This window comes from Carcharhinus amblyrhynchos, unplaced genomic scaffold, assembly GCF_965287045.1.
Source record: "Carcharhinus amblyrhynchos unplaced genomic scaffold, sCarAmb.v2.hapA scaffold_40, whole genome shotgun sequence".
NCBI lineage: Eukaryota > Metazoa > Chordata > Chondrichthyes > Carcharhiniformes > Carcharhinidae > Carcharhinus > Carcharhinus amblyrhynchos.
Window position 1 is genome coordinate 4499672 of NW_027649781.1, and position 11581 is coordinate 4511252.

Consider the following 11581-nt stretch of genomic DNA (forward strand, 5'->3'; position numbering starts at 1 on the left):
ATTTAATCTCTCTTTGTGATCACTGACTGTATTTAATCTGTGTGACTGTACTTAATCTCTCTGTGTGATCATTGACTGTATTTAATCTCTGTGATCACTGAATATATTTAATTTCTCTCTGTGATCACTGATTGTATTTAATCTCTCTCTGTGATCATTGACTGTATTTAGTTCATCTTGTGTGATCACTGTCTGAGTTTAGTTCCCTGTGTGATCACCGACTGTATTTACCCTCTCTGTGACCACTGACTGTAGTTAATTTCTCTGCATGATCACTGAATGTAATTAGTCTCTCTCAGTGTGATCACTAACAATATCTAGTCTGTCTGCATGATCATTGGCTGTGTTTAGTATCTCTATGTGATCACTGACTGTATTTAATCTCCCTGTGTGATCACTAACTGTATTTAATCTCTCTATGTGATCACCGACTGTACTTACTCTCTCTGTGACCACTGACTGATCACTGAGTATATTTAGTCTCTCTCTGTGTGATCACTACAGCATTTAGTCTGTGTGTGGGTGATCACTGACTGTATTAAATCTCCCGGTGTGATCACTTACTGTATTTAATTGCCCTGTGTAATCAGTAACTGTATTTAAACTCTCTGTGTGATGACTGTTTTTAGTCTCTCTAAGCGATCAGTGACTGTATTTAATCTATCTGTGTGATCACTGACTGTGTTTAATCTCTCTGGGTAATCACTGACTGTATTTGGTCTCTCACTCTCTGTGATCACTGACTGTATTTCACCTCTCTGTGAGATCACTAACAGTATTTAATCTCTCTGTGTGATCACTGACTGTATTTAATCTCTCTGTGTGATCACTGACTGTATTTAGTTCATCTCTATATGATCATTGTCTGAATATTGTTCTCTGTGATCACCGACTGTATTTACTCTCTCTGTGACCACTGACTGTATTTAATCTCTCTGCACGATCACTGAGTGTATTTATTCTCTGTGTGTGTGATCACTAACAGTATTTAGTCTGTCTGTGTGTGATCACTGACTGTATTTAATCTCTGCATGAGCACTGATTGTATTCAGTCTCTCTGCGTGATTACTGACTGTATTTAATCTCCCAATGTGATCACTGACTGTATTTAATTGCCCTGTGTGATCACTAACTGTATTTAATCTCTCTGTGTGATCACTGACCGTATTTAATCTGTCTGTGTGTGATATCTGACTGTATTTAGTCTCTCTGTGTGATCATTGACTACTTAATCTCTCACTATGCAATCACTGACTGTATTTAATCTCTGTGTGATCACTCATTTTCTTTAATCTCTCTGCATGATTACTGACTATATTTAGTCTTTCTGCATGATCACTGACTGTATAAAGACTCTGTGTAATCACTGACTGTATGTATTATCCCTGTGTGATCATTGTCTTTAATCTCGTTATGTGTGATCACTGGCAGTATTTAGTCTCTCTCCGTATGAGATCACTGACTGTATTTAATCTCTCTGTGTGATCACTGACTGTTTTTAGTCTCTCTGTTATCACTAACCGTATTTAGTCTCTCTCTGCGATCACTGACTGTATTTAATCTATTTGCATGACCACTGAATATATTTAATCTCTCCTTCTGATCGTTAATTGTATTTATTATTTCTGTGTGTGGTCACTGATTGTATTTAATTGCTTTGTGTGTGATATCTGACTGTAATTAATCCCTGTGTGATATCTAACTGTATTTAATCTCTGTGTGTGATCACTGATTGTATTTAATCTATCTGTGCGATCAATGACTATTTAATCTCTCTCTGCGATCACTGGCTGTATTTAATCTCTGTGTGTGATCACTGACTGTATTTGATCTGTATGTGTGTGATATCTGACTATATTTAAACTCTCTCTGTGATCACTGACTATATTTAATCTCTCCATGTGATCACTGTATTTAACCTCTCTCTTTCTCTCTGTGGTTCTTGACTGTGTGTATTTCCTCTGTGTGACCATTGGCTGCATTGAATCTCTATGTGTGATCACTGACTGAATTTGATCTGTGTGTGTGATCACTGACTGTATTTAATCTCTCGGTCTGATCATGAACTGTACTTATTATCTCTCTGTGTTCACTGAAGGTATTTAATCTCTTAGTGCATGATACCTGAATATATTTAATCGTTGTTTGATCCCTGACTGTATTTAATCCCTCTGTTTTATCACTAACGTTTTTAATCTCTCTGTGTGATCATTGATTGTATTTATTCTCTCTGCATGATCATTCACTGAATTAAGACTCTGTGTGGTCACTGACTGTACTTAATCTCTCTGGGTAATTACTGACTGTATTTAGTCTCTCTCTCTCTCTCTTTGTGGTCACTGTCTGTATTTAGTTCATCTTTATGTGATCGTTGTATGAATTTAGTTCTCTTTGTGATGACAAGCTATATTTACTCTCTCTGAGACCACTGACTGTATTTAGCCTTTCTGCATGATCACTGAGTGTATTTAGTCCCTCTCTGTGTGATCATGAACGGTATTTAGTCTGTTGGTGTGTGATCAGTGGCTGCATTTAATCTCTGCATGATCACTGACTGTATTTAATCTCTCTGTGTGATCACTGACAGTATTTAGTCTCTCGGTCTGATCACTGACAGTTTTTAACCTCTGGGCAATCACTGATTGTATTTAATCTCTTTGCATGATAATTGACTGTATTAAATCTTTTTGTGTGATCACTGACTGTATTTAGTCTCTCTCTGTGATCACTGACTGTATTTAATCCCTCTGTGTGATCACTGACTGTATTTAATCTCTCTGTGTAATCATTGATTGCATTTAATTCTTCTATCTGCTCTTTGACTGTATTTAATCTCTTGTGTAATCACTAATTGCATTTAACCTCTCTGCGTGATCACTGACTGTATTTAATCTCACTCTGCGATCATTGACTGTATTTAAGGTCTCTTTGATCAATGACTTAATTAATCACATTGCGTGTGATTACTGACTGCATGTATGTCTCTGAGTGATCACTGACCGTATTTAATTTTTGAGTGTGATCACTGACTGTACTTGATGCCTCTGTGTGATTACTTGGAATCATAAAATCCTATAGTGCAGAAGGAGGCCATTCGACCCATTCGATCTGAGTCTTCATGACCTTAATCCCACCCAGGCCTTATCCCCATAACCCCATTCATTTACCTTAGCTAGTTCCCCTCACACTAATGTCACGATTCTCCCATCCGCGCCTGCCACTTTTCTGGCGGGTCCAGCTGGGAGAGCATGTCTGCGGCCTTGAATGGGGATTTGCACTTGCACGGGGAATGCATGCACATCTCCCAGAGCTGGCGAGCAGTTGCCGGTCAGACCACACTGGAAACTGGCAGGAAGGCAGGTAAGTTATTAATTTTTTAAAAAATCAATTTTAAATATGTAGATTTGCTAATTATTGGGACCTTTCAGGATATGAAGGGGACACAATCGGAGCACCCTGGGGGTTGGGCGGAAGAGGGGTGGTGCCTCATGGGCATGGGCACCCTGGTAGTGCCAAACTGTGCCCCCATCACTGCCCAAGGGGCAAAGTGCCCATGTCCAGGTGGCACTTCTGCACTGCTCATTGGGCATCAGGCAGTGCCAAGGATTTGGGGCCTATTATGGGCGCAGCCTAGGTGTGATTGGTGAGGTTTGAGGGGGTCTCTCTGCTGCTCTGCATGGCGATCAGTGTGGGCTGGAGGGTGGACAGAGATTGGGGCAAGCTGGGGGAGGGGAGCTGGTCTGCCGGGATTGGGGGGGTTGCCTCTGGCGAGGGTCTGATCCCTTTGCAAATGTTGAGTATTGTGTAAGTAACTGCCCTCTTTTCATTCATGCTTTGACTAAATTGCAATCATTTCTCAGGTGACACTCATGCAGAACTTGACCATTTCTCCCAGTAGGAATGTTAACTACTACCGCTTGAGAGCGATAGTCAGCATTCTTCAAATGAAAGGTGGGCACAATTCAGTAAGCAAAAACAAGCAGGGGGAAGCCATGTCCATTGAAGAGACTTTCAGCTTGAATCCCAATGACACTTTGAGGGGAAAGTGTCAATTGATTAAGTCTTTTTATTCTTTTTGTCTTTGGTCAGAATCTCAGTCACTGCACTTTCTTGAAGATAAATCAGATTATGTCTGGCCTTTTTTGTGCCCCCATGCCTATACAAAATGCTTCACAGGGAACACTAATTTTTTTTTTGAAGAGTGTAGTTGCTGTTGGCATGCTGCCTATTTGAGCATGGCAAAATGCTACAAACAGAAATCACATAAATGACCAGTCAATCTGTCTTTGAGTTATGTTGATTAAGGGACGAATGTTGGCCAGACTCCAGGAGAAATATCTGGCCTTTTGTGATTAGTGCCATGATATCTTTGGCAGGTAGGACTTTAATACAATGCTCCATCCAAAAGGCAACACTCTGCAATGAAGCACTCACCTCTCAGTACTGAGTGCCAGCTGGCATTATTTATCCAAATCCTGAAGGGGGATTTGAACTCATCAGCTTCACGTCAGTGTTCATTGAGATGGGCACCTTGTAAAAATCAGTGGAGACACCTGTGTAAATCTGAAAGGAAGTTCAAAGAGATTCGAACCCTAAACACCAATCCACACTCAGGTCGAAAATGGGAAGCGATTGGTCAGCAAGAGATGTGTCTTTCAAAGAATTGTGATTTAGGCTGCTTATTTTTGTTCTTCATTCATAACTCTTTGCAAATTGTGAACATCTCTTCCGTTCCTCGACAGCAAGAACTGAATACAAAATCCTGTTCCTTTCCGAGTTAACTGCCTGAAGAATTATTCAGCAAAGGTATTGCAGACTTACTGGCTTCCAGGTCCCCAGGTACTCATTAGCATCAGTGTGATGATACTGTGCCTTTAAGAGATGTGTTTGTCATGTTCCTTGTGCAGTGTCAATTTTAGCATTTTTTTGTGTTATCAGCACTGTTCTGTATATCAGCAGCCTGTATTGTTACTGCAGCAGCATAATTGCTTCTAATTGCTGGAATGTTCATTTCAATCTGGACTAATGTTATTCTGTTGTTCTTACTGTTCCCCTGGGGTTTTGAAGAGTAGGATTTGATTAGGTTGATTTACAGGTTTGGTCCTAAGACTAGGTAGAATCAGGCTTACACAGAGAATCCAAGCTTAATAGCTGTTTAGATGCTGCTTTTAAGTTGGGAGAGAGCAGTGCCTCACTTTGCCCCTCTGTGAAATCTGAAGACTTGGAGCTGCCAGAGACTGGGGTTATTTCTCTGAAGTTATGCTGTTTTGAAGATAAAGAAACTATTGCCTGGACCCCTATCCAGAAGTGTTAAAAGGCTGTAAGTCTAGTACCACGTGAGTTTCCTTGTTTTTTGTGCTAATTTTAAAGAAGGGCATATGTCTATGGGGTATTGCTTTAAATTGGGACAATAGAGATAGCTGTTAAGAATTATACTTTGTCATGTATTTGATTGCTAAATCTTTTTTTGCTATAACCAACAATGTTCTTAAATACAGCTTGTTTTGATAAAAGCTTCCTAGTGGGTCAATTGCATTATACCTGGAGTGAAATGCCTTACGCTCATTCTAATGCCAAATCAATTGTAAACATTGGGGTCTTGGCTAACTGCATAATATATCTTGGAGTTTCTGATCTGGTCCCTAACAAATGAGGAATTGTTTACGAGACTAAAGTTTATAATTCCTTGTTTAGTTTAGGATTGTTGGACTCAAGACCCTGGGTAAGATTCTCTGGCCTCCCAATCAAGTGTTTCCCACTGGCAGAAGGGAGCAGGTTGTTTATTAGCAGTGGTAGTCTCTGGTCCTGCCACTGTCAATGGGAGTTCCCATTGGCATCATCCCACACTAGCAGGAAATCCATGGGTAGGGGTGTGCTGGCGGGGGGACCGGAGAATCCCGCTGGTGTGAGTGGTGAGTACATTTGTGTTTTCTTTTCAGGTGTTACATCTTTTTTATTCATTCATGGGACATGCACATCACTGACTGGCCAGCATTTATTGCTCATTCTCAGTTGTCCTTGAAAAGGTGGTCATGAGCCCCCTTCTTGAATCGCTGCAGTCCATGTTTTGTGGGTTGACCTATAATGCCTTTAGGGAGGGAATTCTAGGATTTTGACCCAATGATTGCGAAGGAACGGCAATGTATTTCTAAGTCAAGAAGATGAGTGGCTTGGAACAGAACATTCAGTTGGTGGTGTTCCCATTTATCTGCTGCCCTTGTCCTTCTAGATGGAAGTGGTCATGGGTTTGGAAGGTGTTGTCTAAGGATCTTTAGTGAATTTGTGTTTTTTAAATAGGGAGTGCTTTAAGGATCAATGGCTCTTGCAGTTTTGGTCTCCTTATTTGTGAAAGGATGTACTGGCACTGGAGGGGATGCAGAGGAGATTCATTAGGTTGATTCCAGGGCTGAGAATGTTGATTTATGAGGAGAGACTGAGTAGACTGGGACTCATTTGAATTTAGAAGAATGAGGAGGGGATCTTATAGAAACATATAAAATCATGAAGGGAATAGATAAAATAGAAGCAGAAAAGTTGTTTCCAGTAGCAGATGAAACTAGAACTAGGGGGCATAGCCTCAAAATAAGGGGAAGCAGATTTAGGGCTGAGTTGAGGAGGAACTTCTTCACCCAAAAGGTTGTGAATGTATGGAATTTCCTGCCCAGTGAAGCAGTTAAGGCTACCTGTTGAACATTTCTAAGGCAATGACAGATAAATTTTAAAGCCGTAAAGGAATTAAGGGTTATGGCGTGCGGGCGGGTAAGTGGAGCTGAGTCCACGAAGAAATCAGCCATGATTATTGAATGGCGGACCAGACTCGAGGGGACAAATAGCCTTGTCCTGCTCCTAGTTCTTATGTTCTAACCAGGCTGGCACTGCCCAATGGACAATCCTCCTCCTGCCCTCAATCTCCGATGGCATCTCAATAGCCCCCAGTCCTAGTGGCGAAGCCATTACAACAGGTCCCCCTTGAGGAGGACCATACGTGGAGGTCCTCCCAGTGAGACCACTCCAGACATCTGGGCCTGGTAAGATTGCAATAGATAAAAAATCGGGTGTGAACTGATTTTTCGCCTATCTCACGATCTTACCACCTCACCCCACCCATTGACTGGTAGGACGAGAAGGTAAAATCACCCCTGATGTCTCAGCGAGGAAGTGAAGACCCTTACTTGTTCAGGCAGATGAAAAATGGGCAGACGTTCATCAAATTGTATAACCAGTGGGTTATAGAAACAAGGTGTTGCAGATAGCACACGAGGTACCAGTGGGTCATTTGGTCATTAGGGAATAAGGAAAACCCAACCTAAAATACAAAACCATTTTTATTGACCTGGACAGCATAAAGATATGGTTGAATTTTGCCAGTCATGTAACTCATATGAGGTGATAGAGAAACATCAAGCGGTGATAAAACCAGAATCCTTACTACCCATTCCAGCATTTGAGGAGCATTTTACAAGGTTGATTGCATAGGACCCCTCCCTAAAAGAAAAAATGAGAATCAATATCTATTGACTATAATGGATGTGTCTACTAGATTTCCAGAAGTCATTCCATTATGTAATATTACAGCTAAAAGGATCATAGAGGAGTTACTTAAAATTTTTACTAGATATGGACTACCGAAAGAAATACAGTCAGGTCAAGGATTAAATTTTACATCAAAGTTATTCAAGGAGGTTATGGATAGCTTAGGAATAAAACAATTTAAATCAACTGTGTACCGTCCAGAATCACAAGGAGTGTTAGAGCAATGGTATTAAATGTTAAAGACCATGTTGAGGGCTAAGAGTCATGATTATCCAGAGGATTGAGATAAAGGAATTCCATTTGTACTCTTTGCAATCAGGGATGCATGTAATAAATCAACTAAATTCAGTCCATTTGAATTGATTTTTGATCATGAGGTAAGAGATTTTTAAATTGATCAAAAAAATCAGTGTTCTAAGACTAATTATTGGACTACATGTCAAATTTTAGGAAGAGAGTAAATAGAGCTGGTGAGTTGATTAGATAGCATTTAGATGTGGCACAGAACGTAATGAAACAGGAAGTGAATAAGAAATCAAAAATTCATGGTTTTGCCAGTGGGGATGAAGTATTACTACCAGTGGTAGATGAATCTTTAAAAGCAATGTTTAGTGGGCATTATTAAATCAAAAGGATATTGAGTGACGTAAATTATTGGATAAAAAAAACTAAATAGAAGGAAAACTCAAGTGTTTTGTGTGAATATACTCAAACAATATTTTCATAGGGAAGGAAAGCAGAAGAGGGACATGTTAATAGTTACAACTCAGAGTGAAGAACCAAATTCAGATCATTCTGAATTTGACATGCCTCAAATTAAATTGAATAATGAGGAAGTTGTCAGAAATTGGAATAAATTATTGAGTTACCTTCCGGAGGACAATCAAAATGACCTGAAAGAGTTATTACAATCTCATTGAGATAGATGTGGGAATAAGATGGGGCATTCCAAAATAATTGTCAATGAGGTAGTTGTAAAAAAATGTTGTCCCAATTGAGCAATATCCATATAAGACTTAATCCTCTCAAATTGGCACAGGTTCAGAAGGATAAAATGAAGTTTGCTGAGTTTGAATGCAGCAGCCAAAAGTTTTGATCAAATATGTAAAACTGGTGAAGACATAGAAGCAGAACCAATTACTGGACAATGACATGAATAAAGAAAGTGAGCAGGTGCAGAAACAGATGCAAGAAATGGTGACTGATTTAGAACCCGTTCTTCCTGAGATGTTGAAATTGCCTGAACACAAATTGTAGGATTGTCACAAACAGCTGATCATTTATGTGAAGAAAAATGTAGATGAATCAACAATCATATGTGATCTCAAAATGGAGATTGAGGAGCAGAAGTACTTTACTACTGCAGACATATAAAAAAGGAGAATGATAAGAAATGAGATTGGTTGCTAAAACTGTACCATCATTCGAAATGCACTGCTGGAATAATAAACCTATATTGCTTGCACTTACGTGGCTGCCCAATGAACTGGTCACAACTGGTGTTCAAGTAAACTATAGAGTTTTTTTCTAGCAGTGTAACAGTGCTCACTGGAACCATGGCTGCAATGGGTTCTGACAGCTAGGATGATAATCTGGTGAGTACCTTTGTCAAAGGGTGTGCAGAAAGAGATGTGAAGACCAAGAGCAAACAGAAGAGCTGGACTGCCCGACAGAAGAACTAAGGCCAATTAATAAGAAAGGGAACACAGTTAAAGTGACATTTCTGGTCACACAGATGTGAAGTTGAAAAAGTGTGCAAAGGGGCAGGTTCTGTTTGATACAGTCTGTGAAAAATTCAATCTTCTGGAAAAAGATTTACTTTCTTTTTGGCACTCCAAAAAACAAAAGTACTCTTTGGACTCAACAAAGGAAATTAGAAAGCAAATACCATGTGACTTGTACCAGTTTGCATCCAATGTAGTTCTACCCTCCTGATCCTGCCTAGCTCTCTGAGCACATCACCAGAGCTGATCTATAATTATGAAAAAATTGAGCTTAGATGTGGAATCAAAACAGGAGGTTTTTGGAATGGAAAGAGGAAGAAACTAAACAATTGCATAAGAACATAAGAAATAGGAGCAGGAGTAGGCCATCTCGCCCTTCCAGCCTGCTCCACCATTCAATAAGATCATGGCTGATCTGAAGTGAATCAGTTCCACTTTCCCGCTTTCTCCCCATAATCCTTAATTCCCTTGTCAATCAGAAATCTATCTACCTGTGACTTAAATATATTCAACGAGGTAGCCTCCACCACTTCAATGGGCACAGAATTCCAGAGACTCACCACCCTTTGAGTGAAGAAGTTCCTCCTCAACTCCATTCTAAACCGCAACCCCCCCCCCTTATTCTGAGGCTGTGCCCTCTAGTCCTGTTGTCCTTTCTAAGCGGGAAGAATCTCTCTACCTCTACCCTATCTAGCCCCTTCATTATCTTGTAAGTCTCTATAAGATCCCCCCTCAGCCTTCTAAACTCTAACAAATACAGACCCAATCTATTCAATCTCTCTTCATAAGCTAACCCTCTCATCTCCGGTATCAGCCTGATGAACCTTCTCTGTACTCCCTCCAAGGCCAATATATCCTTTTGCAAATACGGAAACCAAAACTGCACACAGTACTTCAGTTGCGGCCTCACCAGTGCCCTGTACAGTTGCAGCAAGACCTCCCTGCTTTTATATTCTATCCCCCTCGCTATAAAGGCCAACATTCCATTCGCCTTCTTGATCACCTGCTGCACCCGCAGACTGGGTTTTTGCGATTCATGCACAAGGACCCCCAGGTCCCTCTGCACTGTAGCATGCTGCAGCTTTTCACCCTTTAAATAATAATCCCTCCTACTCTTGTTTCTACGAAAGTGGATAACCTTACATTTGCTAACGTTATACTCCATCTGCCAGGTCCTCGCCCCCTCATTCAGCCTATCCAGATCTCTCTGCTGACTTTCCGCGCCCTCCATGCAATTTGCTTTTCCACTCATCTTCATGTCATCAGCAAATTTTGTTACCCTACACTCAGCCCCCTCCTCCAGATCGTCTATGTAAATGGTAAACAGTTGAGGCCCCAGCACCGATCCCGGCGGCAGTGTGTCAAAAGACAAAGGAATGTTTAATGGTGGAAGAAATGACTAAAATGGGCTATAATACTGTTATTTTCTATTTGTTGGATTTAGTAAAATATAGATATATCTATATTGTAGTGTACTAATAGTATGGAACTAGGTTTTCAAAAATGAGGCCAACTTTGCATATTGATGATTCATTTTTTTCTTAAGGGGGAGGTGTGTTGATACTGTGCCTTTCAGAAATGTGTTTGTCTTGTTTCTTATACAGGTTCAATTTTAGCATTTCTTTTGTATCATCAGCACTGTTTTGTCTATAACCAGCATTCTGTATTGTTACTGCAGCAAGAAGTCTAACAACGCCATGTTTAAGTCCAACCAATTTATTTGATAGTAAACTCACAAGCTTTCAAGGTTCCCCTCTTCGTCAGGTGAATGGAGAGTTCTATCCTCAGACAGTACATATAACAGCACAGATTATTTACAGATTACTGATTAGAATGCGAATCTTTACACCTAACCTGCTACTCAAGTCTTAAAGTGGCTAACAATGTGAGAGGAAGGAACACTGAGCACAGGTTAAAGAGATGTGTATTGTCTCCAGATGGTACAGTAAGTAAGGTTTTGCGAACCCAGGCAAGTCATGGGGGTTACAGATAGTGCGACATGAACCCAAAATCCCTGTTGAGGCCGTCCTCTCATGTGCGGAACTTGGCTATCAGTTTCTGCTCAGCGACTCTGCGCTGTCATATGTCGTGAAGGCCACCTTGGAGAATGCTTACCCGAAGGTCAGAGGCCGAATGCCCGTGACTTGAATAGCAGGTTAGGTGTAAAGATTCGCATTCTATTCAGTAATCTGTAAACTGTCTGTGCTGTTATATGTACTGTCTGAGGCCAGAACTCTCCATTCACCTGACAAAGAGGGGAACCTCAAAAGCTTGTGAGTTTACTATTACTATCAAATAAATCAGTTGGACTTAAACCTGGTGTT